General features: G+C 24.8%; 1 pseudogene; it reads left to right on the forward strand.

Annotated features, from left to right (window-relative positions):
• Window positions 1-15,873, forward strand: part of LOC112593261 — a 21,936-nt pseudogene extending 6,063 nt beyond the window's left edge.
• Window positions 15,874-26,897: the final 11,024 nt, after the last annotated feature.

Here is a 26,897-nt window from a genome sequence, read left to right on the forward strand (position 1 = left end):
AAAACACAAAGTGTTGTTGGTACAGTAACATAACCACACTCAATAATTGTGTACAGCGGTCTATATAGATGAATAGCAAGAGAAGGTACCATCGCGGCGTGCGGCGGAGTGCATTATGACCGGCGCGTCGACCCCGGTCGCGGTAACCGACGACCAGACGCGGTGGAGGAGTAAGAGGAGGAGTAGGAGCAGGGGGTGCGGCGTGTCGCGGCGGCGCCCGTCGACCGCATGCCACCGTCACCGGCGCCGGCGTCGGCGGCGGCGATGGCCGGCGGCGGACTGATCGCGGTGCTGCTGGTGCTGTCGGCGTGCGCGGTTTGCGGCGCCTGGCCGACTGTCCGGCGGCGTGCGTGCAAGTGGCGCAGCGGCAAGGAGTCAGCAATACGTGTTCGAACGTAGCGGCTATGTTTCCGGTCCATTCGACACCGCCGCCGCGGACGCTGACGTCGACCCGTTCGACCGGTACGAAAAGATCGAGATGGTCCGAGAGGACGGCGATAAGACGACGCAGCATCGCCATCGCCAGCCGCCGGCGTCGTCGTCCGACAAGAACGGCCGGCCGGACCCGCCGGGTTACGCGGAGTCCGCGGAAACTTCCGGTGGACTGCTTCGCAGACGTCACGACGAGCACGAGGACTACGACGGGCTGCCGCCGATCGACGAGCCGCCCTCTTCGACGGCGCCGTCGATCACGGATCGGCCGACCGCTCGTCCAAGCCATCCGACAACGAACGTCCCGCACAGGTAAATGGTCGCCGCGATAATATTATATTGTCGAATATTATATTAATTATAATATCGTTGTGTTATGTGCACACTTTGGTTGGTGAATCCCGTGCGTACGACATTCCGGATTTAGATTTGACAGATATTGAATTCGTCATCAATTCGACTCGTTAACCACCCAAACACCTTTTTTTTTTTACTTTATACAATTTAATTGCGGTCTACCACAAGAAGGTATCATAATCGTAAATAAAATTAATTATGAACACAGTAACCGAAAAAAAAAAAAAATAATAAATAATAAAAATCATAACCGGATGTACATAATTGTATAGATATCTCTTAAATGCTTTCTAACTCGTCATCAATTCGCAAGTACCGTGAAGTCCTAACCGTTAAGACTCAACAATTCTGCAGTTTATAAAATAATATTTATTATTCGATTGGGTTAGTATACACCTTTAATCAAGTTTTAAAACATAACTGTGCGTTTATCTATAAAAATATATTAATGTAGGTTAATTTAATAGAAAAATTTACAAATTGATTTTTTGTGTACCTAAATCTCGTTATTGTAACACAATTCGAGTTTTATGTGTTAAGTGACATTGTCTTGAACATTTTATTTGTTTAAAAAAGTATGCGAGCACCTATAAAAATAATAATTAAAAAATATTATTAGAAACACGTAATACAGCACTACCACGCCTATCATCCTTACCTGACGACTTTTATGCAAATTGTCTTTGATTAAAACGACAACATCACGAAGTTTTTCTTGTATCTATCGATGAATCATTAGTTACACGCTTATCATATTTTGAGTTGTGGAATTATTGAAAATATTTAATTTTATACCATATATATCATTTAATATACCTAAGTATACATTAATATAGTATTTAGCAAAATATATATCAAAAATACAGGTATACAATGTTTATAGTATAATTCTTAACACTTCAATAGGTCAAAGTCAAATCATTATTAAATTTTTCATCTATACGCAGTTATGCATAAATTTTTAAGCTAAAATTCAAAATAATAATTAGATAATATTGTGTTTAACAATTTGTATAAATTAATGTAAATTTGTCACCTAATCGTAAAGAATAATATTACTGTATCAAGAAAATCGAAACAATAATAGTACCTAATAATAATGGTTTTCTATAACTTTAAACTATAATAATTCAAAAATTCAAGTCAACTCGTATAAAAATATATTAAACCCAATAAAAATAAATGTATTTTCCTTTTCAGAGAATGTTTTGTACAAATTACATTCTTCATGTGACAAATAAACGTGGTTACTTACAATAAATATACTTACTTATATCCATAAAATCGATTAACTGATTTATTCCACTCCACACACACAATAAACACTAAATAACTTGCAAAGAACAAGATGAGATATTATTACATTATCTAATATTATCGCATTAAAAATATATAGACTAGAACGTTATGTAACAGAAAACCAATAGAATATTAATAATATAATATTTCCTTTTATTTTAATCGTCAAGAAAAAAAATCAAAAGAATAAATGAATCCAGAACAATTAAATTATTAAATTAAATGCAAGTACTATTAAGAAGATCTACCAATTATGCTTACCCTTTATTTATTGAAAACCCTGATTTTTGGATTTTTCAATATATTTAAACCTTAATGACCATACTTCCTAATACTTAAAACTGTTTGTGTCATTATAAGGAATATTCTATTGCAATAAACATGTGTACATTTTCTTATAAGTGAAAAATTTCCTTTTCTTACATAAGCTGTTAAGCAGATAATTTTTGTTTGTTTATTTACATTATTATAGTCTATTATGCATAGTGCACAAAGTTCAATAATTCAAAAATCATTAGCTCAGGATTTGATTTATAAACATCAATGCTTAAAAAAAAAAACATCTACTTACAATTATTTACAAGAAGAAATTAAATTTTTATCAAAACACTATATTTCTTACATTATATAAAAAATAAGATTAAAAAATGATTCTTAAATATTCTTAAAATTTCTAAAAATTAGAGATTTAATTATTAAAAGATAATTAGGAATAAGCATGCTTGACAAATCACCTGCCCATATTTATCAAAAAAATTATTGTTTAAATCTTTTATTTTAACATAAAAATTATCCTAGTTTTTTTTTTTTTAACTTAACAACATGAAATTATCATAAACAAAAAAAATTCCGTAACCGTTTTCTTCTTTTCTTTTAAAGAACACTTAAACTTTCTATTACAAAGTTATTTATTATAACATTAGAGAACAAATAAATCACATATTAAAAACTAATAATTATCTCACTGTGTAAACCGTCACGGTTTTTTTTTTTCACTGAAAATATCCAAGTATAAAAAAGTTTCTGTTCGAGATCAATTCTAACGAAATAAATTTGTTACACACTTGCGATAATATAGACTGTGACTTTAGATACCTTATTTTTAATCTTATTCAACAAAGTTTCCTTTTCACCGAATAAAATAATAAAAACAAGCTTTCAAGTTCTTTTATTCCAAAATAAAGTTTTACATTTTTTCATAAATACAAATATACACAAACCTGTCAGTTATTTTCACATGCTAACTCTATATGCCATAGCGATTTAATCTTAATACTTTTTTTAATGTAAACACGTTCTGTATTGATAATTTATTTGAAAATTTATACATTAAATTCCAAATTGGCATTTCATTTATACATTTTTCAAACATATAATTCCAATCCAGAAAATACCAATCTACTTTAAAAATAATGTCAAGATTAAATCGTTAATACTCATAGGGTTAGCGTGGAAAAATAATTGACAGGTTAATGTAGTGTTATACACAAGAAAACATTATATTTTATAATAAAGTTATTTCAAAAGCTTTTTATAATAAAAATATGTGTAAAGAATACTTGAAGCTCCGTGAAAAATATTGCAATACATTGAACATACAATTTTTCACATTGCTATATTATATTATGACTGAAAGCAAAAACTTTATTGAATTCAGATAAATAATGTACAAACTAAAAAAAATTCCTTAACATAATTATTATCAGTTCTATATTAAGAGACATAATATCATAGTAATCTTTCTACATTGATTGTAAATCAAGAATTATTCATTAACTAGAATGACATTTTATACATTAAACCTACGTATAATAATAGATTGATTCGTTTTTAAATAAAACGAATTACTATCTATTATGGCAATCGCAATATTTGACAACTATTAACAAATAATTTTATATTATACGTGATGTAAATGAATACAAATCGAAAATTTTAGATATTTATTTTTTATTTGGTATTATGTTTATTGTCCATTATTTATTCATCATAATGCAAGTTTTAGTTTTTTTATTATTGATAATTTTTAATTTATACGATATAATCATATTAATTGTCTGAATCAGAGATTGTCAAACTTTTTGAACAGAGAACCAAAAAGTAAAAATATTACGATAAATTACTCTTAATACATATTTAATTATAATTAACGACCAACTATTTTAAATTAAAATTATATTAGCATCAACGATATACTCGTATAATGAATATTTGTATAAAAAAGTACCCTTTATTACAATTTTAAAATCCACTGAGTAAGATACAATAGAATGTACATAATATTAGAGAGAAATATTGATCAGACATGTTACAATGTCAAGTAGGTTATATTTTAACGTAAATCTGGAGCAGATATTCTGTAAAAATGTCAATGGAGTGTATTTAAATATGCAATGTTTTCACTTGCTTACAAAAATTTGTTCTAATAATGGACATTTTTTATTATTGTTTATACTTAATAGATTTGTTTTTAAAATGTAAATAAAATTATCAAATTAAATCGTATAATTATTCTATTTTTTTTCTTACTTTCTTTGCATTTACAACGTGGATATTAGCCGATATAATTATAAAATCACTAGTATTTATTTATATATTTATATTTATACATGAGTTATATTGATAATTAGCTGACTAAGTTCTATCTTATTAGAAAAAAAAATGTATTAATATATTTAATTTATTCATTTTAATTCCTAACAAGTAATAACTCAATTTTATGTGTATTGAACAATCATAATAAATAATAATATTATATTGTATTATACAATATTATGGAATTATGAATAACATGTATTTCAATAAAACGGACACAGAAAACTACATTCAATATTAATCTAATAGTAAATATGTAGTTTACTAAATTTTCAAACTACACTTTTAATTGTAAATTTCAAAAAAAATAACAAATATAATATCAGTAGAGATTTTTTGTGTCACAAAGTATATACAATATGATTTATATTGCATAGTAAAATTTGTCTTTAATAAAAAAAATAATTAATTAGTATGTAATTATTCACTATACAATCATTGGTCAATATAACATTAGTAAATTAATAAATCAAAATGTAATATTTTGTTAGACAAAGTATATAAGATTTTAAATTAAAAATATAATACATATCAAAAATGTATTTAATTAATTGTAATATTATGTATTCAGATAATAAATATACTCGTAAATATAACAATACTATATTAATTACAAATTTTCAAATAATTGTATAAAAAATACTAAGTAGTATAAAAACTACTTTAAACATTGAAAAAAAATTAATGACATACATAAAATTAAGCATTTTTATTAAAGCCCTAAAAGGCCTATATAAACTAATTAGTAATTTCTAATTTAACGAATAATATCTCTACATCATAAAATGTAATTTCCACTTAATTTTATGAAAGAAGTTTTTCTGTGTACCTAAATATGTTATACCTATAAATTATTTAACTAATAGTCTCCGCAAAAGTTTAATATGTATAGTAATGTGCTGTAATATTTTATTTTATTTTATTTTAAAATATATATAGTCTGAGTTCTTTAGTACAGTTAGCAATTAACATTTTAGAAGTAGTATGTCTACGAGACTCATAATTCTATAAAATGTTTATCGTGTTATATGTAACACAAACCTACTTTGTCTTTTATTAAGCCCAATATTTACAGATAAAACTGTTTATGATCTTACAGCATGAATTAAAGTTAACATTCAAGTATAACCTTAACTGTGGCGTATATTATATCATGTAAAAAATACGAACACAAATTCTTTTAGATGCCTATAAATAACATAAAAAGAATAATTTGTTTTTATTCTAAAAATGTATTGACCTTTATGTATATTAATTTTGATTTAATATGATATATATATTATATATTTAATGTATAAACAAATTGTTATCAATTTGTCTTCAAAAATGTAAACAAGTAAAACTTGAAACAAATTGAAATACAAATAAAAATAGAATTACTATTATTATTAATCCAAAGTTGTTATATACTCGAAGTAAAATAAATCTATATACCTAGATAAAAGAAAAACATGAATTTTGGTATGCAATATTAAAAGTAAGTTTTAAGTGTACTTCGTCGTTTTAAAAGATTATTTTTTTTACCTGTCAGTGCTTTCTTTAATATTAATGATGACTCTAAATTCAACTACTATGCTTCGATAGTAAACAATTATACTTTGTTAAATGTCACCTTAAACATCAAATACATTCAATACTAAATGAGTACAAGAATCAATAGAATTAAACTAAAAAATATTTAATTAAAATACACTAATTATATTGCATTGATGATAATATATCTATTTAGCAATATTTTTATTTAGAAACAACAACATAATTTAATGTAAATAATAAAATTACTGTACTGTTGTAGATATAACAATCAATGAATATTATAATTATCAAATTTTTGATATTGTTAACTTATAATGTTACACTCAAGTATAATATTTATAATGATTATACAATTTTCAAAATTTGAGTCCCATTACATTTTCCTCTATGTCCCTTAGATTCTTCAGAACTTGTTGAGACAAATTTCATGAAAAATATCAATATTATACGAACTTTCAAAACCATAGTATGAAACAAAATAAATACATTTTTTTTATAAAACATTAATTTAATTTTAGATTTTTTAACTTGAACAACTTTTAAGTATTTCACATTTTTTCGTTGTATACGAAAAAATATTCGTATAATAAATACGATTAAAATATCATTATCGTTGAGTAAGTATTAATCAAGATAATATACATTTTATTACATCAAAATGTCTTTAGTTTTAAACTTAGTACTCATGAAAAGTTGTATTAACTTATCCTTAAATTAAATGTAATGTATATACTTAATATTTTATTCTTAACTAGAAATATTCATAGTAAATCTTCTCTACAAAATTATATTTTTAAGTAAGTTTTTATAGTATAATCGAAATCTTATTCTTGTTTCATGTTAAACATTATGTTTCTTTCTTTAATAGGGTTAACAACTTTTATAATGCAAAAATCACAATTTCAGTTCATAATGTCACGCAAATCTAAGATTTGACGAAAACAGATAGCGTGTTTTAATATAAGTTCAACATTACTTCAGTTTAGAACAGTCTCTTAAAAAAGTTATACAAACCAAATATATGAATTTTAACCTTTATATTTAGCATACTCACGAAATTAAATCGTTGTTTTTATTAATAATGATAAATAGAAAAATTCTTTCCTATCAATCAAACATGTCATATCTGCAAAATCTAAAATATGTTGCAACCTAATTGAAATCCTTCAGTCAGTGAATGGACAACGAAAAATCTATTCTTATTATTTCATGTAACTAAATTAGAGAAATTATTCCATAGCTATTATATCATTATTACTTATTAATTAATTGTTGTTATTATTGTATTACACAACAAAAATATGTAACTCAACAATTTAAATATGTTATCATTGTTACCTGCTCAAATATATTAATTATCAATTACTTTTATTCCAAGAATTTTATATATTAATAAAAATTAAACGTTCACTTTAAACCCCATCGAAGTAGCAACTAAGTTACTACTCATAAATGTTATATCAAATCACACACAAAAAAAAAAAAAACACACACATCATTGTAAAACTAATACAATTTATCGCTCCACTCAGAATTTAAAATCAAATATTTTGATTTTTTTAAAGCAAACCACTTAATAATATTCATAATACTTATACATTTGTAATCTATATATAATAATATGATATTACATAGATGGTTGTTATTTTAGATAAAAAAAATATTCAAGAAGTTATTAAATTATTTCACATAAAAAAAAAAAGTTTTAAAATGTTATAAATATAATAATGATTATGTTATTTGAAAAATAATGCACCTAAAAGATATCTCAGTAAAAAAAAAAAAAACATTCTTTTTTTAAAAAACTAGACAGTTTATTTTTAAAGATTATAATTTATTTTTAAATTTAATACATATTTTATAACATATACTATGTACTTATTAAAAGTGTATCAAAATAATATACATAACTGTATAATTATTTTTTTAATATATTAATTTAAAATTTAGATTAGTATTGTTAATTGGAATTTTAAATTTTAGTTATGAGTATCAGTAAACATGTTATACATAACACATTGAAAATTAAAACTAAAGTAAGTTCGATATTCGGTAAATGTTTCATATTATTTAATTTGAAAATGTTTAATTTATTAAATAAACTTGTTTTCAAAATATATAAAAATTATCAAACGAAAACCCAAACTAATAGATATTTCTTGATTTAGTATTTATAAATTATAGTCTGAACTGGAGCGTTATTAGATTTTAAACTGTAAATTTTATTTTTCATGTTATAACAAAATATGTAATATTATATATACCTATACATTATTATACCCAGTCAATTGGAAATCAGATATAAATATTTTTTTTTTGTGTTTGTCAAAATCGTAAAGTTTCTATTATATTTTGAAAAGACACCATTAAAAACGAGTTTTAAAATGAGATTATCTTGGCTTTACAGCTTAAACTTACAATTCACCACCCAAAGTAGTCACCCAAGAGGTTACCCTACGTGTATAGTGCGCTAACAAATTAACTAACATTGAGTAAATAAGCATTGAACATAGTATATTTTTGTAAAAAAAAAAAATACTAAAAACTACCACTCAAAAAAATACCATTAAATGAAAATTAATAGCTTTCAAAATAGTAAAAATAATTGTTTAGTATACCAACTACTAATAGAAAATTAATAATTTTATTTTTATTCAAAATTATAACCTTAAATTATTATCCTTATTTATCTTGTTATTAAAACAATTTTTTAAATAAATTTGATTTTATCAATAAAAATTCGTTTTTTATACGTTATAAGTGTATACTCTAACATTATAGATAAACTACCACGCAAAAAAAAAAAAATATTTTATTTTTTAATTGTTACAGTTACAACAACTACGAATCTATGTGAATTATTTAGTACAGATATGTAGTAAGCACTACAAAACACAGAAGTTGAATAATAAATTAAGTTTTTTTATGTTTTAATATAATCATATTTTTCTTTTTTTTTTAATTGCACCCGAAATACGTGCAAGTTTTGTAAATTTAATATAATTTAATTTATACTACAAGTAAAAACTATTAGAAATATTAATTTTAATTAAATATTTAACTACTCTCATATACAGTAAATAGACGTTACGTTGATTCTCAAAAGGAACAACAAAAAGTTTGAGATATCAAAAAATTCGAGATATCAAATTTTATTAATATTTTAAATAAAAAATTGGTAAATAAAATAAATGCTATTAACTTTAAAATTAGTGTGTCCTAGTCGTTGTGCATACTCGTTTACTTTTTCAAGTAAAATTGTTTCATTTAATGGTATGTTTTTATCTCAGCACAGAATAAACCATTTTAATAAACATTTATCGATGTCCAAATAAGGAGTCATACTATTTTTTTTCATATATCCACAATTGAACTTCTAAATCCTATTTTTCCGTTCAATAATTGGCGATAATGTATTTGGTGGAATATTGAATTCAAAGACAATCACACATTTTTACGGTCGCTTTTCAAACTAACTGCATTAAACGAACTTTGTCCAAAATTTTAAAGACATTTAATTTACGCTTATTTTCTATTTCACTATATTGTACGAACGATTACAAATATTGGCTACTAATGTGCGCAATCACAATCACTATATTGAATTTACTACACAATTGTCTGTTCTTACTGTAATAAAAATAATATTTGTATACTCAATATGACGAAAATGGAATATCGAGTAATAATTGAGAGCAAAACACTATTAATTTTAATGGTAATTTCAAGGGGACTTAAATGAAGTTAAAGATATCGTTCGATATAATAAGAATCTACTGTACTTTTTTTTATAATAATGATAAATATAATTATGTCAATTTTTTTATTTTACTTATAATTCATTAATAATAATAGTAGTGTGTTAAAGTATAATATAATTACATTTAAAGATTCTATTTTTACATTTTTTTCTGGTTTCGATAACTACCAAATACATTTTTTTTTTTTTTTAATTACTGTGAATTCCTTTATAATCAATTTTAACTATGTTTACCTATTATTAAAAATATGATTTACCATATTCAAATGACGACAATCGTTCATTATTATTTAAAAACAAGGTCAAAGGAACATAAAAAATAATAATGGTTTTAAAAATAAATAAGTAAACCATACAAAAATGATGTTGTTTATTCTGTTGGCATCAATAATGGTTATAAAAAAAATATTTTTGATGAGTAAGCAACAATAATGTCAAATCTAAAATTCATAATTTAAATTTTTTAAATATATAATAAGAACCTACGAATTAATGAACGATTTATTGATAAATGATCTATTAATAATATATGGTGGATGTTTTATTTATTATAACATAATTTTACAACACATTTTATTAAAATGAAATTTTGATAAATTAAATAGTATCTAAATGGATAGTTATTTATTTTAACATACAATAACACTATTATTGAAGACATTTTATGAACAATATTGTATCTTTTATTATTTTACCATTAGGCCACGTATTTTGCCGGATGATCCTACGGGTGGGAAACAAAAAACTTATTTAGAGTGTAACTTGGGCGAAGTAACATTACATCATCATGTGCTACATAAAGAATCTCTTCCGGCTGGTCACCTTTACACTACTGCGGCAGGCCGGCAGGAATTATTTAATACGAAAAACGTACCTGACCTATTGGACACTTTACTTCCAACTAAAGGACGTCGAATTTCGCAAACACTTCCTAGGTGAGTTGAAATATACTATAGCCAATAAGTATTTAGTAAGTATAATATACTAATTTTATGTTCAGTTTGTGTCATAAGATTTAATTTAAAAACCATTTTGCATGTTAATTTTTTTTCAAACAAATAAAGATTCCTATTCGCTCGATAAAAACGTGAACACGGCTCATAAACAATATAATATACACATTAATATTTATTCTAAATAGTATTACTGAATAATAAAAATGTTTTTATTCTTTTTTATTGTAACTCTTATTTGAAATTTCAATAATAGGTCGGGGATTACTTCGAATAGCAGAAGAAACACCATGTACACACCGAGACCATCGGAGAGTCAGTCGCCTTTACTACAAGGAAGTCGTGGCAGTGGCGGTAGCAATACTAGTCAAAGCCAACTATCATTTGATTCATCTATATCTTCCGATCATCAAAGGTATATTAAAATTTAATATTCAATTAGATATCAGAAAATTTAGACATTTTCTTCTATTACATACATTAGGTATTATAGAATAAGTTATAGTTAACCTATTCAAACAACAGCATCCGTAAATATTATAGATACCTACTTGATTTCAAATATATTCTACATTTAAAATTTTAATACATAATGATATTCTTAATTTAAATTCAAATTTTAATCGTTGGTGTTAACCCAATTTCTCATTTCAGTTTTAATTTTTTTTGTATTTTTAATTTAAACAAATTCAAATTTTAATAATATTTTCCAAGAACTTACATGATTTAGTATTTAGTGTTTTACTATTATTTTGAAATTTTGACTAAAATTCTTTATTAAAATATTTACCACAAAATAGGTATATAATAAATATTATGAAATTAAGAGAATTAATTTTAAAAATAAGATGAGTCTAGAATTAAAGATAATTTATTGTCCCAATAATTATATTTTTCATTTTATTACCGAATAATATTCACCAAGTTACAAAGTTATGCGTATAAAATAATCTACAAAATCAACATCATATTAGTTAAAACTAAACATGATTGTTAGAGGCACTTACTATAAGGATATAAGGAATAAAACAAACCTTTTAATTAGTTATACAAACCACTTGTTTAAACATTGATATTTTAAATTATGGTTATAAATTTATTAAAATAGAAACATGAGAATTAATATAAATCTCTATGCAAATCGTTTGTACATAATTAGGCCATTTTTTTTTTTTTTTTTTTTTTTTTTTTTGTTATAATGATTAAAATTAAAAGAAAAATGATCAGCACATTTAAAAAAAAAATTTTCTTTTGTTTAACAACTTTAATTTTTTAGCACTGCTTATTTTTTTTTTTTTTTATATATATAATTATTTTATATTAATTACTATATCAAATTTTTACTAACTATTAAATCAATTAAAATTACTGTGAAATTTAATCTTCTTAAAGTAATTGAGTTAATGTTTTATTAAAAATAAAACAAGGTAATATTTAATAAGTATTTATAATAAAATATTTAAAAATATATTTTTATAATATACTTTACTCACTTGTCACTCAATAATGATGTTAAATATTTAAACTTCGTCGATCAATATTTTGTAAAATATGAAACTCTTACAAAATCGTGTTATTATAATTCAAGATTTTTATTATTAAGAATATTATCACAATTTAAAGAATAGTTGTAAACTAAAGCTAATCTGAATAATTTACTTGAAAAATCGATAACTATACTCTTCATAAAACATTCCGCGCATATTTACAGTTTAGAATTGCTCATTTAGTTGTTTTAAAACCTCAGTTTTTAAACTTTCATTGGACAGAATATTAATATTAAGTGTATATCATATTTTAATTAGTTTAGCTCAAATACCATATTTTGCACTTAAGGATAAAATTAAATAAGTAGTTAAGAATTTGTATGCAAAAACTATACACTTAATTTTAAATTATACCTAATTCATAAATTACGGATGTTTTTATAAGAATTTGATTCAAATATATTTGAAACGCCGTATTTTTTTGAACGACGATTTTTTTGTGAATTCTATGACGTAAACCTATCTAAGAAATATTTACTCTAAAATCATTTTTTTTTTTTTTTACAGTTCATCTTATACTAAAAAATAATAACCACATAATAATATATACAACGACGGTTAAAAGATATAATAAGTGAAATATTTAACGGAATATAATTATACAAAATTGTTTTCTAACTAAAACCATACTTGATATAACATTTAATACAATTATTCTGTACCATTCAACCAAAGTATTATTACACAAAGAAAATACATAAGCCACAAGTAAAATATTATTGTCCGTCGTTTCAAGCTCATGCACCAACATTTACATTACACCACTCCTCAATACCATGTTTACACCGGTAAAGTTTAATAGTGGTTTTGCTAAACTCAACCGAACATCAATATTCGTTTGATTGTTTAATTTTGGATATTCAACAAAGCGAACTTTATCATAATCTCAAGATCGAAGTGAGCTGTATAAGTATATTGAAACTTTTTGTTGTAGTTTCTATCGCGTTATATATGTGCTCAATGGGATAAATAGAACATGAAATTTTATAAACTTTTGCTGTGCCACTCGTGTTGTTTTCATTTAAACAGAGCAGTTATTTTTCTTAGTCAATTATAAACCAACCATATAATTTATTAGCTTATAAATATTATGTTTATATTTTTAGTTTAACTGTATTAAACTGTATGCGTATAGTGATTAATAAAATATTATGGCAATATCTATAATATTATATTATATCACAATGTGGTATAATATATTATTCCTATATGTACTGCCAATAATAGAAGTACCAGGCCATCAGGATTGAGTATGTTCGTGTTTAATAATTATTAATAATAATATTTTACTACTTAAAGATTTTTGTAATGTTAAGTATATAGTTTTGTAAGTACTTTTAAATTTATAGCCCTTGCAGATTGATATAAACATTTGGGCGTTATACTCATAAATCATAACAGTTTAAAAACACAGTTTATCGTATTAAGTTAGGTTATATTTTAAAACTTCGTGCAAATAAATAAAATACAGTAATAAATGATTAATGGTTTTTATTATTAAAAATATTTCAAATATTCGTCACCAACAAAGTAGATACATGTCGGAGATCCTAATAAAGTTAACAACACTCCCAGATCTTATAAACCCATCCTTATTACAAATCTATAAGTGGTGAATATAAATCAAAATATAATGTGTATGTAACACATACATACACATATCCTCGTCTTAAAACAAATCACGGACGAAACTGATTAGAACCGGGTAAATTACATACTACTTAATAAAAAATAAAATAAAAAACAGAAGTCGTACCAATGAATTAAAATACAATTTAATACCACACTGATTAAAAAATGTATTTACGAGCTTACTTTTTTTAGGCAACTGACGGCTACTCAGAAGTCAAGTAGTTACTTGAACCTGTCCACGACTGGCTGCGGCGGCGGGTCTTCGGGTAGATACCATTACCAACACCATCCATCTTACTATTGGACCCCACCCAGCTTGCCGTCATCACCAGCCCGAGAGCGCCGACTACCGGCCACACCGGTGAGTCGCAGTGCTGGACTACCCACCGCGACCGCTGAGACTCCCATACTCGATCCACTATCATCCAGGCGGCGAACTTACAGTAGTGGAGGCGGGGGCAGTCACAAGCATAACAACGGAAGCGGTAGTAACCAAATGCACAAACACAACCAGTTAGTCGGTAGCAACCATTCGCTACTGTCTTTGTCCGACGGAGCATCCGTTACGTACGACTATCATACAGCACAACTGGACATGTTCCTAGATGAGTACAAAACGCTCAGGAAGGAGCTGACCAAGATGCAGAGGACATGTGACACTCTCAGACTGTCTAACGCCTCACTGGCCTCTTCGGTAGCCATCCCGGATATGATCGACAACCGGTCCAAACCGGAACCATCTACCACCCCCACCACGTCGTCGTTGAGGACCACGCCCAAGTCGATACTTAAGAACAAGAACCAGGCTACTTACGTCTACCGGTCAAGTGGCGAGAGGCGCAACAGTTACCACCAGCTGGATCCGGCGCCCGACGACATTTACCTCAGTTAACCTCGCAGTTCTACTCGCCGGGGAAACCCAAAACCCAATGCCTCATTATAACATTATTATTATTTTCCTATTATATAAATTATTCATGTATAATACACTATAATACTATATTATGCTCGCATTGAACCGACATAATCGTAAATTTGTGTGTTTGTGTGTGTGTGTGTGTGTGTGTGTGTGTGTGTGTATATTGATATCTACTCTCTTACTCCATTGGTTCAACTAGAAGAGGGATGGCTGTAACCTGCAGACATTATGCCTTGTAACAATATACATTCCATATAGATTTTATTCATTAACCCCAAACAAATGTTGAGAAAAACTGTTGACATTCATAACACTCTTCCTTTCACCAAAAAAAAAAAAATAATAATAATAATAAAAAAATAAGAGGAACCCCGGTTGCAATACTTAATAAGTCGCTCCGATAATTGTATTTAAAATTATTATCATTTCCCGCTGTTAGTTTGTTTATGATGGAACGAAAGTAGCCTCAACACAAATTGTTCACGTGAACATAAAAAAAAATACAGTCACCCATATTAATAATATAACAATATTTAAAACGCTTTCGATGATCTAATTTATCCAGCCCTTAAAAAGAAATTTTTAATAAGCGTTTCGTTTTGTAATTAAAATATAAAATATTAATTAGCTTGTTAAGTAAACCGAACATTATGTTTGTAAAATGGTTAAAACCAAAATTAAACGCAATAACATCCATAGTTTGATATGGATGACGTTGCTTCTCTTACCTATCAATATTTAATACAAATTATATTGAATTAATTCAATTAAACCGTATGAAAAAGATAACATTTCAAATAACTTAAGTGAACATATATCATTTCGTGTATATTACAATTATTATATTATGTTATTATTTTATATCAAAATTATTAAATGGTCAATATTTGTTCATCCTCGATGCTTTATCAAGTTTATCGATTAATATTATTTCAATTTCATGGTAAGGCTAGTAGTTTTTATTTTATTTTACTAATGATTCAAAGGTATCGGTTATTAAAAACTACAAAAATCTAAAATATAAATGATTTAAAAAAAATTTAAAACTAAAAAAAAAAATTATTAAAATCCTATTATTCTTCAAAGTTTTTATTTTTGAATTCATAAAATTATTACATGTACCTATCAAACATTTTAAATGACAGTAGTTAGATATTTATTTTTAAAAATTACAATATTTGGCTTTTGAATATTATAAAAACATTATTTTTAGAACATATTAAAATAATATTTGAAATACCTAAATTTGAACGACTAATAATAAATAGGTCATCCAAACAATTAAACACGATAAAATAACAAAGATGCTCATACATTTAAAATGTGTTTTATATTTCTAAGAATATTTCTTTTTAAACAAAGATAAATATTTCAAAAATAAATTGTTTATTACAATATGCGGTTGTGTAAGATTACCCATCCAGTGGATTTATGCCGAATCTCCTTTATTGACATCAGAATAAATAAATGAAAAAAGTCATGAGTAAACCAAGAGGGTATAATTTTATATCTTATGTGCATACCTATAATAAATATATGTAATAATGCATTAAATTATAATTGTTAACTATGTTATACATAATTATTTAGAATGTTAAATAGTTATATGTTAAAAAACACATAATATTATTACAATGTTAAATGTTTCAAAAATAATTTGATCGTTAAGAAATAACTCTTAATATTACGATATCATTATTTTAAAGATTATCCTATGATTGTAAATTATTACTTATCTTATTTAATAAATGTAAAAATACTATAATATTTTCATAGTATGTAAATATAGTCTTGTTAATAACTATTATGAATAAAAAAACAATACTATTAGTATAGTGAAATTTATTTTTTTTTTTTTAATTTGTGATATTAAGTAAGCTAATTATTGCATTTCAAACAAATATATCAAACGACTATAAGATTATTGGCAGAAAAAGGAACATTTCTTTTTATTTAATACGATACATTATAATAATGCTAATAAGTACTCTATGATCTGATTTGATTATATAAATTATGGTAAAAACTTTAGTTATAATTTAAAAATATATTATCTTACCAGCCAACCTAACTAAAAGACTTAAGTTTGAGACATTATGGCTGATTTCTATAAAATATTTATGGTTATGTATAAACCAACCGATGAGTATGACCTAAAAGTGTTAGAATAATAGTTCAATGCCATATTGGGTCAGAATATTGTTAGCTATAAACCGATAACGATCAACATAAACAATTTTCATTACCTATCAATTTCTTATTAAATAATAATTTAATTATATTAACAATACATTGTGAGAGAAAGAGATCACATATTATAATCTTTACAACCAAAAAACCAGAAATTTTATAAGTGGTTGAATCTAAGAATTACATTGAGTATATTCTATTATTATTGTAAATTAAAAAAATAAATATAAACTTAAAGTATTCTAACGTAAATAGTGTGTCAAATTTAACCCAAAATTATTTAAGATTCATTACACTGATGAAACACGGTGATATTGAATTGAGTCCATGCTACTTACTTTTATGTATTTTAATCAATTCCGGCTTATTTCTAAATATCTTTAAATTGAGTCCGTACAGATAAAATGTCATAACTACCTAATTAGTACCTATATGGTCGATGAAGACTTTGAACCTTGTACATCATATCATGATACGCAACAATAACAGATATTCGTCAACGGCCCGGTAGTATATACCCGTTCAAAATCAACCAGTTGTGCCGAACACTTCATAAACATACAATTATTAAAAATTATTACGAGTGAAAAATGGAGTGTTTGTTAAGTGAAAAACAAAAAACAATAAGAATTATTAAAGGTTTCAAGTTTTAATTTCTTAAAATGTTGCAAGGCGAAGATTCAACAGTAGACATATTGTAAAAACTCGTGTAAGTGTTTTTTTTTTTTTTTAATTAACCTCTAATAATATTATATTAGACATCTGCAATGAACACAATCACGATAAGTGCGACAAAAAAGTACTTACTAGATAGAAAATCAGAAACGCTGTTAAAATAAAAGCTGTGGGTGATATTTCTGCCGGCAATCAAAGATTTTACATAATGAGCTTAAAAACGGTGACATTCCAACTCTCACGACAAACGACGTTATTTTAATCAAACAAAATATTCATCATGCTCATTCGCTGCTTCATCCTAAATTATCTATAAGTACATATGAGACTCAAAATGTATTAAAATCTATGAATCTTATAACAAATAATGACAAAAACTTTATATTTTTAAATGATTTCGAAAATTTGATAGAAGGATTTTCAACGAAAATTAATTTAGATGTCTTGTGCGATGTAAAATATATATATATATATATTGATGAAATGTTTAAGAGCTGTCCTAAATACTTAACTCAGTTTTTTACGATTCATGATTACTATAAAAATGCATATTTTCCTCTTGTATTTTTATTGTTGCCCACGAAAGAGTAGAATTTAAAAAGAAAGAGTTTATATTAAAGCTTTTCAACATATTATTAACTATTGTGCATCGCTAAGTTTAAAATTTTTCCCTTCAAAAATTTATGTAGATTTTGAAAACGGAATCTACAATACAATTAAACAAGTCTGGACTAATGTTAGAATTAAAGGGTGTCGATTCCATTTGGGTCAAAGCTGGTGGCGTACAATTCAAAAGTTTGGTCTGTCTAAGGAATACAAGTCTGAATCTGAGGACTATAGATATCTCAAATATTTTTTCAGATTACCATTTTTAAACGAAAATTACGTACCTAGTCCAATGTTTCACGGAAGATTTGATGGCAATAAAACTAAGTGATGAAAAAAAAAATTGACAGTTTTATGGATTACATTTTAAATAATTACATTGACAATTATGTTGCACAGTTTCCCCTCAAAGTTTAGAGTTATTTTATAAAAAGCACTAATCGGATCACTAACAGTTGTGAAAATTTTCACGCAAAATTAAATGCCTTTTTTTCATTCGGAACAACCAAATGTTTTTATTCTTATAGACACTCTTCTGAAAATACAGTCCGATACATATATAAAATTAAGAAGCAAAGTAAAAAGACCATGTAAAAAAATATACATTATACTTATTATTACAATTTAAAAAACTAGATACTTTAAACAATCGCACACATTTTATTATTAATATTATTATATTAGACATAATTATTATTATTATTAATATTTTTTACTCTTTATACTTATTATTACAATAAAAAAAAATTAATGTAAACAATTACACACATTTTTCGGGAGATTATACAGCTATCCTCCTCGTGGTGTCTTCTAGGTAATGCGAATAGGCTGAAGGGACTCAATTCAATGTTATCCATGAAACATGATTATGGACATTTTACCTTTTTTGTAACATAATTTTAAAAGACGGTCGGCTGATTGGAATTTTATTTTAATCAAAAATAAACGATTGCAAACGGTATTATAAGTAATGTTTCAAATAATTCTTATAAATGTTGTGCTAATTACTATGGAATTAACTACAGATTTAACCAAAATCACAACACTGTATATCAGAAGGCATAGATTAAAAAACAAATCATTTTATATTTTATATGACTTATAGAAGCTACCTATTAAGTACCAATTTCTAAACGATAGTTAGTCATATTAAGTAATTTTAAACTTGATGGTACAATTTACGTAAAATTATAATAAATAACATTTTTAAATATTTAATTAAGTTTAAACTGATTAACATCATATTTAAATTAAGAATATGAGGAATATAAAGAATAGTATCAATGATATTAAATATTATGCATATCTCACTATAATATTATTTATTAATATTTTATTTATCAACTTAAAGTTTTATTTTATTTTAATTACTCTTAATGCCAATTCCAAACTTGGAAATTTATATAAAATATTATTATTTATTATTATTAATAACTGAATATATTTTTTTTCAAATATATAACTACAACTTAAAGCCTTATAGAATTCTAGAGTTCTTTAAAATATAACATTATAGTAATATGTTACTACAATTGGTAAGAATTGAATCAAACAGCGCTATCTACACATAAGTTTTTATTCATACATTAAAATGAGTTTTTCTTTATTTAGTCTTTAACGAAACTTCCTATTATTTAGTAGCTATTATTAGCACAGAAAATCTCATTAATGTAGAAACATCAAACAATAAATATTATATAATAAAATAATATTAAAATATAATCTTATTTATTTAAATTTTACGCAAAGTAATACTTCTCTTACCTTAGAATAGATACTTCTAAACTTATTAAATACGAAATTCAATAAGTGCCTACCTATTTTACACTTTATCATTAAATTATAATTTACTAGTGTTAAAATTGACCAGACTTCGGCAACAAAAAGAGCGTTTTTTCTCAAAATTAGTTTTTAGTAATGTAACAAAACTTAGTGTTATTTAATTAGTTATTTTTTTTCTAATAAAATGTGTTTGACGCTGCAAGGTACTTGACTTCTTCATCCTTCATTGGAAATTTTCAAAAAAAAAAAAGAAGACGTTATTTAATATTAGATAGGTACATAAGTGTATTATATAGGTGACTATTATATTATTATATTGTATATTTTTTTTAAATTTCTAATAAAAACGGAATAATTCACAAGGGTTCGGAAAAAAATAGCTTTGAAGTCAATCACAATTAAAGTCAATTTAAGTCATTCAACAAAAAATTGTAATTGAAGTAGAAATTATCTATCAATTTCATACTATTCGAATTAAAGGCATCGAATTCATTCGACTTCTTATTTATATATTATAGGTATGGTTATTTATTTAATGAAAAAACGATAGTTATTTTTTCCGATCTTATCATTGACCATTTATAGTTTTTTTTCAGTATTCTTTACAATTCAAACATTAATTAATAGCGTAATTAAAGTCGTTAAGTAATACCACCAAAAATGATTACCACTCTATTTGTCAAATGATAACATTAATCAACAAATATTTTCAAACTTTTTACTTAAAACTACTAATAATATTTAATACATTCAATTTTTTCTAAATCTTTAAACCTGTTTTTATATTGCTAAATTGTTTTTTATATTTTATTTTTCATCTAATTTGAGAGACTCATGAATTTTCAATTTCATTTTGAATTTTTTATGTATTCTAATATTTAAATTTAAGAATTTTTTTTTTTGACAATTTTACACATTTTGAATTAATTTTTTTAACTTATAGCCATTTTACTAAATAAACTAAATAACTTTATAATTTTTAGTTGAATTAATGCATTATACTTGTTTAAATATATTATATGTCAATAGGATATATTAATAATATAGTTCTAAAATATACAATTAATTTACCCATTTTAAACATTTAATTATTTTACCTTAGTGAAATACTTACTCATTAAAATTGCGTTACTACGTATCAAAAAAATTTTAAATTCTGACAAACTTTATATACATCAATAAAATAGAGCACAACCTACGTTATAAAAAATTAAATATTTGTATACAGAATGAACCACCATACATCAAAGTTCTCCACTTCTCTCATTGAGTTAAATATTAAAACAGAAAATAATATATACTCACCATTACTTAAATTATCAACATGTAGCTTATAAATGTGTAAACAATCAAAAACGTATGTAATTACCTTCAAATATAAAAGGTACGTTCACATATAATATGATAATGGATTAGAATAAAAAATACGATACGGATTACATCAAAATATATTTACAACTGTAATTGGTCAACAGTAAAAAATATTTAATCACTTTAAATATCGTGATTTATGCATATAATAATAGATTATATTATTCAAATACAATAGGTAATCATTTATTTCTCTAAAAATTAAAAAATATTTTTATTTTAATTTTTTTTAACATTAAAATAACATTAGTGTTAAATATTACTATAAAATACAATTTTAAGGATAGCTTACAATAATATAATACCTAGAATACCTACTGCATAATATACGTAGATTGTACTAGCACTATCTATATAAGTACTTCATCAATTACGATTAAGTAAAAGCATTGGATTATAATAATTTGAAAATAACTGATGACTATATGGATTTTTTATGCTCTGTAAAGTTAACAATTAAATTCTATCAATACTGAATTATTTATTGAATTTTAATTAACTCTTTAATGAATTCACTGATTTGTTTAAAAAAAAAAAAAAAAATGTTTGATTTCAATTGAGAGTTCTGGGTAGGTAGTTTATGATAAATTATAATATTCATTAATATTTTAGTTAAATGTAATAAATGTGATGTTTTTAACAAACATTTATTGAACCTACCATATTATTAATAATAGTAATAATAGTAAGGTTAATAATGTTGTATAATAACAATGTAAATACATAATAAAATATACTGAAAAATAATGCCTGACAATACTGTCCCACCTTGGAATCGTTTTTCGTATTCAATGACTCAATTCAAATTTAATATATTCATAACAACTTACAATGACCTACTCAATGATAAGGTTTATTCAACTCTTATATTCTTCTACACAATATAATAAAGTGAGGTTTTAGGTTTTTAGTATTACTTGAATTTATTTGTATACATAAATTAAGTATAGATGATCTTGTTAATACATTTATAGTTCAAAACATCTAATGATAATTAAATATCTCATTCTAACATTATGATACACTCAGAGTCATAAATTCCCTTCATTTTTTTATTATTATTATTATTATTTTCTAACAAATACTAGCTCATCAACAATTATAAAAATAGTTCAATATTATTTATATATTTTTTTTTTTTTTTTTCATTAACGTTAAAGCCTAACTGAACGGCCATTAAACTTTAAACCATTGGCTTGCGGTTTATTTATAGTTTTTTAATCATTATGATTTAAAAAAAAAAAAAAAATGTAATTACTATTGAAATTAAACTCACACTATTTTGTAGAAATTAATATATTTGATGAATAATAACACCGTTTTATAGCATCTATGAAATACTATGACTATGGAAGTCGTGAAGGAGTTCTGGTATGTCAATTTTTTCCAAACTTCTCGTGTCTACATTCCGTGAATAAAATATATTTGATAGATGTATGCTTGACATATTTTTGGTGGCTCTCAGTATTATGCGATCTGATACAGTATAAACAATAAGTTTAATTGATAACATTTAAAACAAACAGAGAGAAATTATCATTTCTCTATCTTACCGAAGTATGTGTATCATGTGCGAATACACTACTTAAGTATAACGTAAATACTCAGTTGCGTACTCATTTGGGGATTTAAATCTTAGGCTATTTTTCCACTGCATAAAAACTAAAAACGTAATTATTAAACATAAATAATATTTTATAGATTTTATATTTTTTAATACAATACCTTTACATTGGTAATTTTTTTATGCCATTAAATTAAATATTGTATTACCAACGATGTATCAAACAACGACTAGAGTATACTATCTATAAACTCAATTGCGTATTATCGTACTCACCGGGGAGTTAAAATATTCAAATTTTCGTTATTTTTAGCGATTTCGTTACTGAAATTAATTCAAATAATAATCCATTTAACGTTCAATATGCTTTAAAATCGAGTAAAAACTAAACTGTTAGATTATCTTATCTTTGAAAAGATATTCTATTGCACTGCATATCATATATTTACTATAATTTTACTTGTAATTATAATACTTTATATAACCATAAAAACATATAGATTTTTATATACATATTTACTTAAACACAGAAAGATATGGGATACTCAAAACACCTTCTGAAAAATAAAATGATAAAAGGATATAAAAACAGTTTTACAAGGTTAGCCTAAACAAATCGAAACGAGACAAAGGCTGAAAGAAAAATAAATTATACTTCCGGTGTAAACATTTTCAAATTTACCTTTATAGCTAATTTTAAGAAAGATACTTAATATCATAAACTGTCATTCAAAAAATTTTAACTTCTTTTATTATTTGTATTGCTTGAGAAATTTGGGTTGTGTTAATTCAATGAAACTGAAAACAAGTGAAATTTTATTGGCAATTATACCTACGATAGTAAATCCATATACTTAGAATATGGAAATGAAGTATGTGCAATTTGTATATTGTTTAGACTTACTATAGAAATATCACTATATAGGTATCTGGCATATACCTGCATATTATATTACTTAGATATATAAGTTATTTTTGTCACGTATTGTACCTCATTCCTTACAGTCAAAATTACTTATAAATTGGATATAATTTGAAATTACCAATATATCTAAAATGTAGAAAAAATATACACTAATATTTATGACGCAGTTTGTGTGAGTAAGCTTATTAATTATTATACACATTACCTTTGTATTAACATAACATAATAATATATAAAATGATTAGTAGATATATCTACCTACTGTTTTATAAAATATTAAATAGATATTAATATTTGATAACAATCTGGAGACAGAAAAATAAAATAGAGTAGAAAACCATTTCATCTCTCTGTATGACTGTACTTTAAATAATTACTTGAAGAAAAACTCCAGGGTATTTAGATAACTGCTTTCCTCATTAGCACCTTGTTTATTCCTTCGCTGATCTTCTCAGTATTCATTATGTTTTATAAAAAAAAAATATTTGCTCGTAGTGAATAGTATAAGACAACTATTTTCAGAGATGCAATTGATGGGTTATAGTTTCCTATCATATATTGTATCCTATACCTATATTTTTTCAAATTCTATTAAAAATATTACTTATTATATCATATTTAAATATAAACTGTAAATATTTCTGTTAAATAAAAAAAAAAAGTGTGTAACAAAATATATAGTAATAAATAATAATAGAGTCAAACACCAATGTAAAAAATATTTTTTAAAAGTACACAAATCGAATAAAAATAATATGGAATTATGTAATGTTTGCTCATAAAATATAAAATTCTGAGATAAAAATAGTGGTTTAATAATTGTATCTAACACCTATATTAAACCATAAACGTTAAATATTAAGCCTTAAACCAATATAAATTATAAAACGTCAATCATTATAATGAATTTCATGATAATATTGATAATACATTATTTTGAATTTCGCATTAATTTTAAATTTAACGAAAATATACAAATATTTAGCATGCATTTTAAATATAAAATAAGTAACTTAGTTAATAATTATTTAATTCTGAAAAACAACTATATTAAATACGATATATTAAACTTTTAGAAGTACAAATAATTGATGAGTAAAATAAATAAATATATCAAAATATCAAGATTTTAGTGTAACTAGAAAAATATCGACGTACTTTAAAATATCCAACTATGTTCTAATACTATTGATATATTATTATCATTTGTAATTTATATAAAAAACTTCAGAACCGCCAAATTAAAATTTTCCCATAAAAATAACTCAATATTATCTACAGTTTTCTACAAATAAAATTAAATGTTCTTTGATGTTTCTTAGAATCTTTACAAGTTGCATAGTGAAAAGACTATGGTAACGATGACGTCTAACACCGCCGTAACATATTTCAATACATTTTATAATTATTACTTACTATGGAAAGATTTTTATGGAACACAGTTCAAAAAAATATTTTACTTAAAACCAACAAGAAATCCAAAGAAGCTCGTGATTCGTGAATAATTAAATTGTTGTATTGTATATCCTTGTAAGTTAGAACTTCTATTAAAAATAAAATGTGCCTATAGTTATTCTTTGTCCTTTTCAGTACATCTAATATTTATACTTTATAATGAATTTGCCAATTATTTTGAAATATATATTTTTTAATTCCTACTTCTGCATTTAATTTTAGCTTGAAGAAAAGTTACTTGTTTAAGTTTTTCTTAGTGGTGTATTGTGTCCTCATTCTGAGGCTCTTTATATATATATATATATATATATATATATGTCACATCCATATCGTGTAATTGTACATTTCTCGAAATGAATATAATCTTTGTCAATTTGCGAAATTAAAACGCTTGTTTTCCACTTCACGTAATTTCAGCATCTAGACAACATTAGAAAAACTTAATCTAGGAGAATTACATCAATATGTTTTAATACAAAAAGTGTGTAGAATGAATTTCCAAAATTTGTTCTAAAAAAAACACTCAATAAAAATCACAGATTTCACGAAATTACATATAAGCATAGTGTATACCTATATCTACAATGGACATTAGATAAAAATACTGCAGGATTGACAAAACGTTAATAATTTATCAACAATTTATATTTATTTGAAATATTAAAAAATTATATTTAAAATCATAATTATATTAATATATTTGACAGTCAATAATAATATAATAATAATAGATAATATCATTTATTGTTTAAAGTATAATTGTATATGTCACATATATATATCGCGTAATTGTACGTTTCGCGAAATGAACAAAGTTTATATCCATTTCGCGAAATGGAAACGCTTATTTTCCACTTCGCGTAATTCCGGTGTCTGGACAACATTTCACGAAATGCATATCTAAACTACACATAACGGAACTATTTCCGTCATACGGACTAACACTTAACGTAACAATATTTAATATTTATAGTAATATTTTTTTTATTGCATTGAACATAGTACAAAATTATAAATACTGATTATGAATATCATAATGAATTAATAACTATGAAAATTATTAACTATGTATTAATACAATGAAATATGAAAATTATGAATATTGAATTATTTATATTTATTATTTGTTTAAATATAGAATGAAATTATTAATTACTATGAATTATTATATCGAAAGTTGAATTTTATTAATTGGCTTTAAAACAAGCACACTTTAGCAACTAAAAAAACCTTATCTTCCCGTTCATAAAAGAATAGCTTGTTTTAACGTTTTCTCAACTTCATGTTTTACTTGCTTAA

Source organism: Melanaphis sacchari, unplaced genomic scaffold (genome assembly GCF_002803265.2).
Source record: "Melanaphis sacchari strain LSU unplaced genomic scaffold, SCAv2.0 Contig1_pilon_pilon, whole genome shotgun sequence".
Taxonomy (NCBI): Eukaryota; Metazoa; Arthropoda; class Insecta; order Hemiptera; family Aphididae; genus Melanaphis; species Melanaphis sacchari.